General features: G+C 41.1%; 1 protein-coding gene across 4 annotated transcripts in view; it reads left to right on the top strand.

Moving 5' to 3' along the window:
- Window positions 1–13,230, top strand: part of drp2 (dystrophin related protein 2) — a 400,551-nt gene that overhangs the window by 271,993 nt on the left and 115,328 nt on the right. The window contains exon 1 of one of the 4 annotated variants that reach the window (XM_073058377.1): window positions 9,760–9,978. The exons of the other annotated variants lie outside the window; for them this stretch is intronic. The gene's annotated coding sequence lies outside the window, so the exon portion shown is untranslated. Of the gene's footprint in view, window positions 1–9,759; window positions 9,979–13,230 lie in introns of those variants that run through there. 4 annotated transcript variants of the gene reach the window in all.

Genomic DNA, 13,230 nt, shown 5'->3' with positions numbered 1-13,230 from the left:
AAAGTGTTACTGATGCCCTACCAAATTCTCAGCATGAGGCTCTTTGCTTAATGATAAGGAAGCTAGTAACACGTTCCCAGTGAATACTGTTAGTAGCAACAGTGGGGTAAAGTCATGCAAAATTACTAAAGAATTTAAGAAAGAGCAACACTTCTCCGGATGAACTGCAGCAGTTCAGGAGAGCTGTTCGCCACCATCCTCCCAAAGATAATGTGGGATGGACAATAAGCACCAACATTCCATAAAAATGGATTGTGACAAACATCTAGAATCGTTTTTGAGTCATGTGCAGATGATTAAGAAACGTCTTTTTAAGTGATTCAAAGTCAGTCGGTAGTAACCTGAGGGCCGAGTGAGCTGGGTAATGAGGCATCAAAGAAGTCTGATGCAGGTTTCTTAGCCTTATTCTCCCAGATGCCTGCCTTAGTAGTCCCAAAGTTTGAACTCAGATGTCTTCCTTCAGTCTGTTACTCATCAGATTTGTCAGAAAATGGGAGCACTCCACCTGGAGAGCACCAGAGGCCTTTCTTAATCCTGAGCTGCTGGTGTGATGAGGCAGCATCTTTACCAATTGCACCGTCGCTTTACCAGTGAGAAAGAACAAAATTGGCAAGAAGGGTTACAAAGCTCAGCTGAAAGGACTTTAGCTAATGTGAAAGAATTATTACATGCGAGTGCATCAGCTGTTGTTTGACAAAACAGATTCCACAGAGTCCTAAGCCAAGTAACAGTTCCCCCATGTTGTGATCTCTTTCCTCCTGGCAGTAGAAGGAATATGAAAGCTGTCAAATCCTGTTTAGTTTGTTGTTTTAATAGCCCCTCTAGGATTAGCTGGAGTGTTTCCTACAGCTCTGCTAAAACATCTCTAGTTGCAAACTTTCCCTGCTCCCCAACAATTACCCCTGTTCCTTCTGTAGTTTGTCTTTTCCCCAATTGTTCCTTCCAGGAACACTCACAAAAGTGGACAAACAAGCACAATAATCCTGTGAATTTTTGTATGTGTGCACACTCAACTGCACGTCCCCTCATCTCCTTCTCTCCTTCTCTCCTTCTCAGAGCTCTGCCTCAGCTTACTCCCTGTTCCCCCATTAACTGCCAATCCTCATTTGCCAAACCGCTCCACCTGAGTAAGAAGACTGACTTGGCAGGACCTCCATCTTCTCTGTGTCTCCAGGGTTTCCACTGCAGACTCACTGGCCTGTTCCCTTGCTGCCTTCATGTGAAGATCAGGGTTATGAGGTTTTATTAGTGAGATCTGATTTCTACTTGCCTTTGACTATTTGTCATGATTAATTGTTGCCATTTTCTTCGATTATTCTACCTGCAGAGTGCTATTGAACTCACTTTCTCAGTGTGACTCTGCCTAAAATTTTCTCACTCTTATCTACAGCTAGTGCACCATTACTCATAAGCAGGCTCTTTTATACCCTTATCATAGATGAAAGGAGAAGCAATTCTAAAATTACCATGAGGAGACTTTACCAGCTATTATCTTCCCTTTCAAATATAGACCAATAACATGCCTGGTAGACATTTCAGTGTTGAACAATTTACTGTAAGATGGGCACTTCACCAGAGAAGAATGAGGTGAAGACCAACACCTGCTACCATGATTATCTGGATGCACATCTCTCTTTGGATTGCACAGGTAGCAAATACTCCTAAACTTTATGGTGTGGTACCATTTCATCAACTCAAGGGGCATTGCAGTAACAGTCAAGGTATCTTATAAATATAAATCTGTCACTTGGCAAATTCAGAACAGAGGGCTTTGCCAAATTTTGAAGCTTGTGTGGCAGTATCTATAGTTACTGTGTTTCAGGGTTTCTTTTCTGCTGGACGTGCAAGATACAATGGGTGATATTTGGGTTGTCTTCTCCCCTGGATCACTTGCTCCAGGAGAACTATAAGTCAGAAATATTTCCAACAATTCCAAAATCATCCCACTGGATGAACTCAATGGTACTCCAAATGACTGCACCATGGAAAAGAAGGGAAGTTCAATATAGATATCCAAGCACTAACAAAGAACTACTCTTAAGACTCGGTGTAGTGTTTGATTTTGTTGTTCCAAGTAGCTATTTGAAACTTACTGGAAAACCGGCGCTTCTTCTGGCAAAACCAACAGTCAAAGCCTTCTGGATTTTATATAACTCATCACAGTAACCTGGGGGATATTTGCATTACCAGGGCCACGTGAAGTCCAGATTTTTCACTTATCCACAATGGAGAGGACATCATTCCAAAATCAGACTATTGTGTTGATGTCTGGAAAGGTTGCAAAACTCAAGGTAAAATGAACTGATCAAATTCCACTCATGTTCCACCATCAAATTGTCCGTGCAAAAGCAATCCATGGTCAATGAATGGAGAGCATCTTTCAAACCACAATGCAATAAATAAATAAAGAAGTCTATAGTTTCCCAGCTCAGCATGATGTCAGCTGCTTTGATGCAAGTCAAAGGACTCTTTGTCACGTGTCATATCAAGACTTCTGTAGCTCTGAAGTTGGAAGTGTTGTTCAAGGTACTTGAACCCCCTTGACATCCTTCATATTTAACAGCTACAGAAGACTTAAAGAAATTAAAATATAGAGTTCTGAAATTGTAGCAGGTGGAGGGCATTCAGTGGAAAATAAGGATGCAGAACTGCAAGCTCTTCCAGAGACTAGGGGTCTTTTCTGAAGAGTTAAGATCCATTCATAGGTTCAATACTTGTCCAATCTTCTCCACTGATGGCACCACCACAGTACTAATTAGATGGAAACAACATCTTTTAACTTCCCTCCTTTGTGAGTTGAACACATATGATCAATTGAGAAGAAACCAGTATGATTTGAATGAGAAGATCCTTTAAGTGTAGAGGAGACTTAGAATCTATGAAAATGGCAAACAGAGGGACAATTGGAACCAATGAATCCCAGGTGAAGTGCAATTCATTAAAATAACTCGAAGTTTTACTAGGTTTATTTACTTTCTGCCACCTTAGTATTGGCCTTTACACTTGGATTTCAAAAGTACCAAAGTAATAACAATATGCAAGGGAGATTGGCTTAATTATGGCAATTATGGTGGAACTTTGTTCCTTCCCATAGTTGATAGGACCATTGATAATATTGCAGATAATGTACTACCATAATCCTATTTAGTTTTTTGTGCATTCCATACTGAAATATTAGCCTTAATACATGAGAAAGCTGTTGAAGAACAAGATAGGTAGATAGATAGATAGATACTTTATTGATCCCAAAGGAAATTACAGTGTCACAGTAGCATTTCAGGTGCACAGATATGCAAATATACAAATATTAGAAGAGAAGTAAGAAAGAATAAAGAAAATAAGTTACCTCAAACAGTCTAACAGGAGGGGGTCATCACTTCCCCGGCTATAGGTTGACTCATTATAAAGTCTAATGGCTGAGGGTAAGAATGACCTCATATAGCGCTCTTTCAAGTATCGCAGTTGTCTTAGTCTATTACTAAAAGTGCTCCTCTGTTCAGCCAAGGTGGCATACAGAAGGTAAGAAACATTGTTCAGAATTGCCAGGATTTTCCATCAGGTCTTTTGTTCTACCACAGCCTCTGTTTTGACCAGTTTGAGTCCTATAGCAGAGCCAGCCTTTCTAATCAGTTTATTGAGCCTGTTGGCAGCCCCCAACACACCACCGTATAGAAGATTGTAATGTGACAAGATATGTGAAAGAGAGGCCTGGATACACCAAAGGACCTCAGTCTCCTCAGGAAGTAGAGGCGACTCTGGCCCTTCTTGTACACAGCCTGTGTTGGTGCTCCACTCGTCTGTCATCTAGCTGCACCCCCAAGTACCTGTAGGTCCTCACCACATCCATGTCCTCATCACCAATAGTAACAGGGAGCAGTGCAGGCTTAGTCTTTTTAAAGTCCATCAGCATCTCTTTTGACTTACTGATGTTGAGATGCAGATAACTCAGCTTGCATCATTTGACAAAGCCCTTCACCAGGGCCCTGTATGTATTCATCCTCCCATCCTCCCTTTATACACCAAACTACTGTTGAATCATCAGATAACAGACAGACAGACATACTTTATTGATCCCGAGGGAAACTAGGTTTTGTTACAGCTGCACCAACCAAGAATAGTGAAGAAATAAAGCAATATAAAACCATAAATAATTAAATAATACTATGTTAATCATGCCAAGTGGAAATAAGTCCAGGACCAGCCAATTTGCTCAGGGTGTCTGACACTCCGAGGGAGGAGTTGTAAAGTTTGATGGCCACAGGTAGGAATGACTTCCTATGATGCTCAGTGTTATATCTCGGTGGAATGAGTCTCTGGCTGAATGTACTCCTGTGCCTAACCAGTACATTATGGAGTGGATGGGAGACATTGTCCAAGATGGCATGCAACTTGGACAGCATCCTCTTTTCAGACACCACCGTCAGAGAGTCCAGTTCCACCCCCACAACATCACTGGCCTTACGAATGAGTTTGTTGATTCTGTTGGTGTCTGCTACCCTCAGCCTACTGCCCCAGCGCACAACAGCAAACATGATAGCACTGGCCACCACAGCCTCGTAGAACATCCTCAGCATCATCCGGCAGATGTTAAAGGACCTCAGTCTCCTCAGGAAATAGAGACGGCTCTGATCCTTCTTGTAGACAGCCTCAGTGTTCTTTGACTGTCCAGTTTATTGTCCATTCGTATCCCCAGGTATTTGTAATCCTCCACTATGTCCACACTGACCCCTTGGATGGAAACAGGGGTCACCGGTGCCTTAGCCCTCCTCAGGTCCACCACCAGCTCCTTAGTCTTTTTCATATTAAGCTGCAGATGATTCTGTTCGCACCATGTGACAAAGTTTCCCACTGTAGCCCTGTACTCAGCCTCATCTCCCTTGCTAATGCATCCAACTATGGCAGAGTCATCAGAAAACTTCTGAAGATGGCAAGACTCTGTGTTGTAAATGACTTCTGCAAATGACATAACTCAGTCTTGTATCTAAAGCCTGAAGTATACAGGGTAAACAGGAAGGGAGCCAATGCAGTCCCCTGTGGGGCCCCAGTGCTAATTGTAGCCATGTCTGACACACAGCTCTGAAGCTGCACAAACTGTGCTCTGCCAGTCAGGTAGTCCATTATCCAGGACACAATGGAAGTGCTAACTTGCACTGAACAGAGTTCTTCCCCAGCAATGAGGGCTGGATGGTATTGAAGGCATTCGAGAAATGAAAAAAAACACGATCCTCACAGTGCTGCCCTGCTTATCCAAATGGGAGCAGGCTCTGTTCAGCAGGCAGATGACAGCATCGTCAACTCTAATGTGCTCCTGGTAGGCAAACTACAGGGGATCAAGATCTGATCTGACTAAGGGTCAGATGTGAGCCAGGACCAGCCTCTCTAGGGTTTTCATGATATGTGAGGTCAGGGCCACTGGATAGTAGTCATTCAAAGCTTTCAGTTGGCCCTTCTTGGGTACTGGGACCACACATGATGTTTTCCACACAGTCAGAACCCTTTCCAGACTGAGACTCAGATTGAAAATGCACTGGAGAACTCCACGCTGCTGCTCAGCACACTCCCTCAGGACCTTGGGGTTCACACCATCCAGCCCCAATGCTTTGCCATGTCTGAGTTTCCCCACAGCCATTCTCACCTGTTCAGTAGTGAAGATGAATCCATGATGACTGGGGAGTTAGTGGAAGGTGGGGGCTGAGAGAGGTGAAGATTGGGATGATAGCAGTTGGTATGTGGAGCTGTGGATGGTAGGTGCAGGTGCCCCTGTTTGTTGCCTTTCCTATAGATCTTGGTCTTAAAAAGCTCTGTGCCTTTCCTCTATACTATTTACTCTATTCTTGGCTGTTCTAAGGATACACCAAAATTACAAGTGTCACCATAACAAGATGATTTGATGGCACACTTCTGAACTTATTCAACTCAAGGCCAAAGGAATGTGAAAGAAGGGAAGAAAAAGATCTTTTCTATGCCAATGACTCGGTATTCTGAGAATAAGCTGCAGCATTTACTGAATTTCTTTGTCTGTGCTGCATCTATTTTTGGCCACTGTATTAATGTCAAGTTAACTGATGTCCTAAAAGCCACATGCTAGCCATCAGCAGAAACAAAAATGCAACAGGCAGCCAATTACCTGCTACTGTAGCAGCTTTGCAAGTATAGACACTAACATTTAAATTATAAATTACAGCCAATAAGCATTCATCAACTCTATACCCAGTTTTCATCTTGCATCCCCATCGTATCCCAACAACTACCATCCTCCCCTCTTCCTCCCACACTCAGTTCTCTTGACACTCATTTCCTCTCAAGGCTTTTTACAGTAGACGTATGTGTTTAATATATGGAAAGAACTGGAGTATATAGCTAGAAGTATCAAAAGTCAGCTGTTTAGGAAGCCTACCTTTTCCACTATGTATTTATGAGATGGTACATATAAACATGTGTAATGCCCTGGTTAAGATTTTTACTGCAACACTGTAGGCATTTCATTTCAGCAGTTCAGTAAGAGCAAATGTTCTGCTTTCAGTCTGTTTGGGTTTGAGCTAAAGATAAGGGGCTATGTTGTTCAACTTAGGAGTGTTGTGTCAGCCAGTCAGGATGGTGGAATTGGGAGAAGGTTCTGGAGAACACTGGGCAGAGACATTTTAGGTGACAGACTCTGGTGTGGGTCAAAATCTTTTTGGGGGAAGCTGGGAGAAGACAGGAGGAAAGATGGCGAAGGATGCCATCCCCGTTGCACAAAGTGCTTCGTACAGATAAATGACTTTAAAGAGGAACGACCTATATACCTGTGGGGGAGCCCGTTTGTTTGAGGTGTATTTCGAGCGATATTTGGAAGGTGATGTGTGCTTTTACACAGACTGTGGATCCAGCATGTGAGTTAAAGACAACTTCAAGGTGAGCTCCAACTTACGTGCACATTTGGACTGGGTTAACTGTAATGGGCCCTTCTTTTTCTTTTCTTTTTCCCATTAACTGTTTGATAAAGCTGGTATTTGTAAATATACTTTCTTTATAATTGTATGCAGTACACAATCTGTTATTTCTTGCTGATTGCTAATTGCATGGGGGCAGTATTTGCACAATATTCATGCAGATTAGGGTTCAGGTGGTCGAGACATCTCAACTCCCCAGTTTTGGTGGGATCCAAGTCATACCAACTCTAGGCATACAGAGTTTGAGAAAGGTGTTTTTCTTACTACTGAGTCCAGTGGCTGTTAGCAAGGGGCTAATAAGTCGGCTCTTTAGTGGTGCCTGGTAAAAAGAGGTTTCGTATATATCTGAGCTCTAGTGATTAAATATTACACCGTCTTTGCACAGAAATTGGTGAATGACTGCTTGAAAATTAGACTCACTATAACAAAGAATGTCTTGCAAACAGTCAGGAAGTTTTATGTATTGTGTAATATAAAATAAGTAAGTGGTATGCCACGCACAATGTTCTTTGCATCAAGCCTACTGAATGAATGAGTAGAATATCAATGGATGAGTAGAATATAATGAATATCAATGGATGAGTAGAGTATCAATGAATGAGTCTTCTCCTTCTTCTTCTTCTTCTTCTTCTTCTTCTTCTTTCTTCTTCGGATGTCCATCGATTTCAATGTTGACTGAGGCCTGGGCAAGGTTGTATGGAAGACCGGCATTTGCCCAAGCTGCAAGTCTCCCCTTCTCCATGCCACTGGTGTTGTCCAAGAGAAGGGCACTAGGCCGATACAGCTTGGCACCGGCGTCATCGCAGAGCAATGTGTGGTTAAGTACCTTGCTCAAGGACACAACATGCTGCCTCAGCTGAGGCTCAAACTAGTAACCTTCATATCACTAGACCAATGCCTTAGCCACTTGGCCACAAATATCAATGGATAGGTACACCTCAGACTGTGTCTATGTTCATCTAACAATGCACTGAAGAAGAACAGAACAGCCTTTGTTTTTCTTTGGTTTTCATATGTTGCTTTTCATCATAGTATCGGGGAATGATAAATAATGAGAATTAAACAAGGTCATGATTGAGCTGCTCAAATAGAATCTGGACTCATGTTTTGCTTTCTTGCTTCCATCACCATCTCTCCTGCAACTCTCCTCTCCGTTGCAGAGAGAGAGAGAAATATACAGATTTAGTGCATCAATAAACATGATGTTTTGAGTAGATTGGAAGTTCTCTCATCTTCACCACTAAACAGTGAGACCAGAGGCCATACAAAACATGCCATATACAATCTCCAAATTGTATTTTTCAATCTCAGATGGTAACAAGGAGGTGTACAGGAGAGAGATAGGTTAGCTGGCTGAGTGATGTCATAACAACAATCTTGCACTCAACATCAATAAGATCAAGGAATTAATTGAGGACTTCAGGAAGGGGAAGTTAGGAGAATATACACCAATCTTCACTGAGGGGTCAGCAGTGGAAAGGATAATCAGCTTCAAGTTCCTGGCTATCAACATCACTGAATAGCTATCCTAGGACCAACACGTTGATGGAATTATGAAAAAGGCATGAGAGTGGATATACTTCATTGAGAATTTGAGGAGATTTGGTTTGTCACCAAAGACTCCAGCAAATTTTTACAGATGTACTGTGGAGAGCATTACTGTCTGGTATAGAGGGACCAACGCACGGGATTGGAAAAAGCTGCAGAGAGTTGTAAGCTCAGCCAGCTCCACCATGGACACCAGCTTCCCCAGCATCGAAGACATCTTCAAAAGACATTGCCTCAAAAAGAGGACATCCATCATTAAGGACCCCCACCACCCAGGAAATGCCCTCTTCTCATTACTACCATCAGGGTAGAGGTACAGAACCCTGAAGACACACACTGAACATTACAGAACAGCTTCTTCCCCTCCCACATCAGATGTCTGAACAAATGCTGAACCCATGAATACTGCCTCATTATTTTGCTCTCTTTTAGACTGCTTATTTATATTTACATACTTCTTATTGTAATGTATAGTGTTTTTACTATAAATGCCACAAAGCAACAAATTTCACAACATATATCAGTGATAAACCCGATTGTGATTTGGCAGTAAGCCTTAACTAATAAAATCTTTCACAGGTTTAACCTCCCAATTCTGTAATGAGCAGATTACAATATGTGTTTTATACATCACAAGTAGAGTAATGTCTCTCCAGTTTAAACCTTCAGAGAATGTCAGTAGGAGGAATGGAATGTTGGGGAAAATATCAGCCGACACAGACCAGCCGAATCTTTGGGAGCCAGAGTATTCTTGGCAGATGCCACACATTTCTACAAGACAGAAAAATAATGTTTACCGGCCAGCAAAATAAGTGAAAGTTGGTGTTGTATGGAATGCACCGGATTATTGAGTTCATAGTAGGTTCAAGCTGCCCTTTGAGAATACTGCTGAAACGCACAGCAGATGAGAGGACTGTTGATTTTTAACTAAGAACCTGGATATTGCAGGCAGGCTTTGTTTGGATTTGGTATGATGCAGATTTCATATTTCAATAATGAAACAAAATAGATAAGCTTAGCTGTCCAACAAAAAAAAAATCATTTTGCAATGGTAGGAATGTTGAAGGACTCGTTGACTCAACTATTACTAAAAATAACCCATAATATTGCTGCAGATTAGGTTATAAAGAATGTAATGAACAGCAGATTGTTAGTGTTTAAATGGTGGCTCAGTAAAGAGAACATCAGTAGCTGGCCGGCTCCCAAAGCAATAGTCCCAGCACTGAGACCATAGTCACACTTAGTCATTTATGTTGGGCAGGCCATCATTCACAGGCCTGGGAGCAGACTCCCTATTCTGAACTCAGTCACAGGAATATATTGCCATGCTGACAGAGAAAACAGATTCAAGGATGTGCTCCAAGTCTCCCTGAGGAAATCCAACATCCCCACTAACTCCAAGGAATCTGTGACCCATGACTGCTCCAAATGAAGAAAGGAATTCGGGATGATATTGAGAATCGCAGTTCCATTCATCCAGCACACAGAAGTGGCAGAGGTAATGAACCACCTCATAAATAATTGGTCTCCGCTGAAGCATCTTTGTGTTCTTCACCTCTCCCGCTTCTCTCTAGCTTAAAACATGCTTTCTAAAAATGTCCTACTTCTAACATAAGGACATTACCCTGAACTATTAAACCTGTTTTCTTCGCCACTGACATTGCATAGCATAATAAGTATTTCCAGCATTTTCTGTTCTTTTTACATTAATGAGTATGAGTGTGCTGTTCTCACATCGCTCACAATTTGCCATATTAATAGGATCAGTTCCATTTCCACACCCGAATGTTCTTCACACTCCTTGGAATGAATAATTAGTTCATGGCCACCAGAATATTTCTTACCCACTCGCTATCATACATGCAATGTGAGCTGCCACCTTCCACGTTGTTGCCCACAAACAGAATTCCCCTCGTTAGCACAGTACAAAGAGTGGGTGATGTTGTGTCATTTTATGCAATGTCCCAGTCACTGGGTATGAATGATGTACAAATGTTCTTCTTTCATTGTCAGCATATAAATTAGTGAACAGGCATCTATTTTTTACTGCTGCAACTACATAAGCAGTATAACTGACATAAGCATCACCTTGATGTGGTAATTTTGTCTGAAAGTCTGCTACATTTACAGAATAGGGGATGAGCACAGCGGAGTTCTGCTGGGATTTCTTAGCCCATCATCACATCATGTCGGGTAATTGAAGGATACCAGAGTGACACAGTGAGGTTTCTCACTCTTCATTTGTGTAAATACAATAACTGGCAGAAATTGGTATGACATATTGATAGTTCTCACATTGTCGCACTATGAATTGGAGAGCCGACAAGTGTCAATGAGACATGCTCACGTTGCTCACACTGCCTATGTATAAAAAGAATTTCTCACAGAGTTTGCTGCAATTAGTATGACAGCTGATGTTCTCAAATTGTATAAATACATTTTAGAGATCATTTAGAAAAATGTGAGTTTTGCTTGTAATCTGCATCTGATGTCTAATTCCCAACATTTATTGTTTCTGTGCTGTAATGTTCTATGGTTCTATTCCCAGAAATTGGGAATAATGGAATTGGAGCACAGAATTGGTTTGAGTCCGGAAATGACACAATCAATTAGATAAAACCAGCCTAATCAGAAAAGCATTCAGTATTTTTCTGTTAGAGTAGGCAGCCTCTCCCGCCCGTGTTCGTCACTGAAAGTGTGAGATGCCTGAATTTCATCACCTGTCTCTTCCTTGCCACTCTGACTCACATCTTTTAGCATCTGTGTCATCCTAGCAAGAATTGTTTTGATAAGATCCAGATAGGACAAAGACAGCTTTGCACCTGAGGCACTCTCTGAAACTTTAAGTGATAAATTGAAGGACTAATCTGTTTATTATTGCAGAAATCTTTCATCTTCTCATTTTGGGAGGCTGAAGCTCATCTAGCTTTAATCTGGTGTATTGTGGTAGGAGGTACAGATATTACCTGGAGGAGAGTCACACCATCATTATATGGTATAAATAGCCTGAGCTGTTTTCCTTATCTTCTCTGACAGCTTTTATTTTCCTATTAGACATATAATGCAGGGATCAGAAATAGGGAATTAAAATTCTCTATCTTAACACACAAATACAGTATTGTAGCCTATTCAAAAATAAAATACAGTGGATTCTGGTTAATTGGGCTGTCAGTTAATCAGGGCAGCCACTTATTTGGACCAACTCTTACGGAACAAAACTAATTGAGAAAACAGCCGGGATTCTCTTTGTTTATTTAGGACACTATGCCACTTCAGTGGGGCAGGAGATTGTTGCCAAACAGTTTCTAACTAGTGTTAGTCATTTGCACATGCATGGTCATTGGACAGTATACCATGCTTAGAGCAAACAGTTTTTAAATAGTGTCAGTTGTATAGGTTTATGATTTGTGTCACTGATGGTGAGAAATAAGCTGTAAGACTAGTCAGAACTGTTTTGCTCACTGCATTTTCAACTATTTGGTATTGGAGATACCAGAAATAGCCAGAAGTGAAAATGAAACGATTCCTCCACTTCAACAAGTAAGGAACTATGAGGAATTTGAAAGTACTGACAATCATCGTGAATGTTACAATGAAAATGAATATTTGAAGAATGCCTTTATCAAAACAATTGTATGTAGGCAGTCCATTATCTACACTAGGTGTCTGCGCTGATTGCGTTCATTTACAGTCAATCAAAGGAACACAGCAGTGTACACTGGATCAATTCCTCCATCGATAACTATTTGTCACCAGATTTGGATATGGCCCAAGTGCAGAGTAAGAGACACTGAAGCGAGTCAATAGTTCACAGACTTTAATGCGAACAGTGTTAAAGGGAAAACAAAACAATAAATGCTAGGCCAAACAGGACCATTAACTAAAACACTCAAATGGAAAACGAAGCCTACACTGAGGCTGAAAAGAGCAACGAAGAATAAAACGAATACCGCTAGTCTTCACAGACCGTTGACCCGACAGTCCAATTTCTCAGGCAAGGCGGAATGGAGGTAACGAAGTGTAGCTATGTCCAAGCCTTGACAAATACCGCGACAGAATGAATGGAGTTAAGTACTATCACAATGAACTAATAATTAGCTGACACATGAACATTCACGAGCGCAATTGCTGAATCTGATATGCTGCTGAATTCGTGGTTGTGACACTATTAGGAACTAATACACCACTTTATAGTGTAGTAATATTGACAGTGTTCTAATCTGTTCTGTCTTTCATTTAAATACATAATTTGTTACTCAGTTAAATGGTTGTGTGTCTTCTTATGTATTTTAACTATTTCCATGAAACCTCGGCTAATTCGGGCAGTCATTTAATTGGGCCAAAATGTATTGGTCATGATAAATCCCAATTTACCAAAGTTTAAAGTAAATTTATTATCAAAGTACATATATGTCACCATATACAGCCCTGAGATTCATTTTCTTGTGGGTATGCTCAATAAATTCATAATAGAATAATAACCATAATAGAATCAATGAAAGACTGCACCAACCAGTGTGCAAAAGACAACAAGCTGTTCAATTAGAAAAGGAAAGAAATAATAATAAATAAATAAGCAAGAAATATCAAGAACATGAGATGAAGTGTCCTTGAAAGTGAGTCCATAGGTTGTAGAAACATTTCAATGATGGGGCAAGTGAAGTTGAGTAAAATTATCCCCTTTGGTTGAAGAAACTGATGGTTGAGGGGTAATGACTGTTTCTGAACCTAGCTGTGTGAGTCCTAAGGC

This window comes from Hemitrygon akajei, chromosome 10 (genome assembly GCF_048418815.1).
Source record: "Hemitrygon akajei chromosome 10, sHemAka1.3, whole genome shotgun sequence".
NCBI lineage: Eukaryota > Metazoa > Chordata > Chondrichthyes > Myliobatiformes > Dasyatidae > Hemitrygon > Hemitrygon akajei.
The sequence above is the reverse complement of the archived record's forward strand: the minus strand, read 5'-3'. Positions and strand labels throughout refer to the sequence as shown.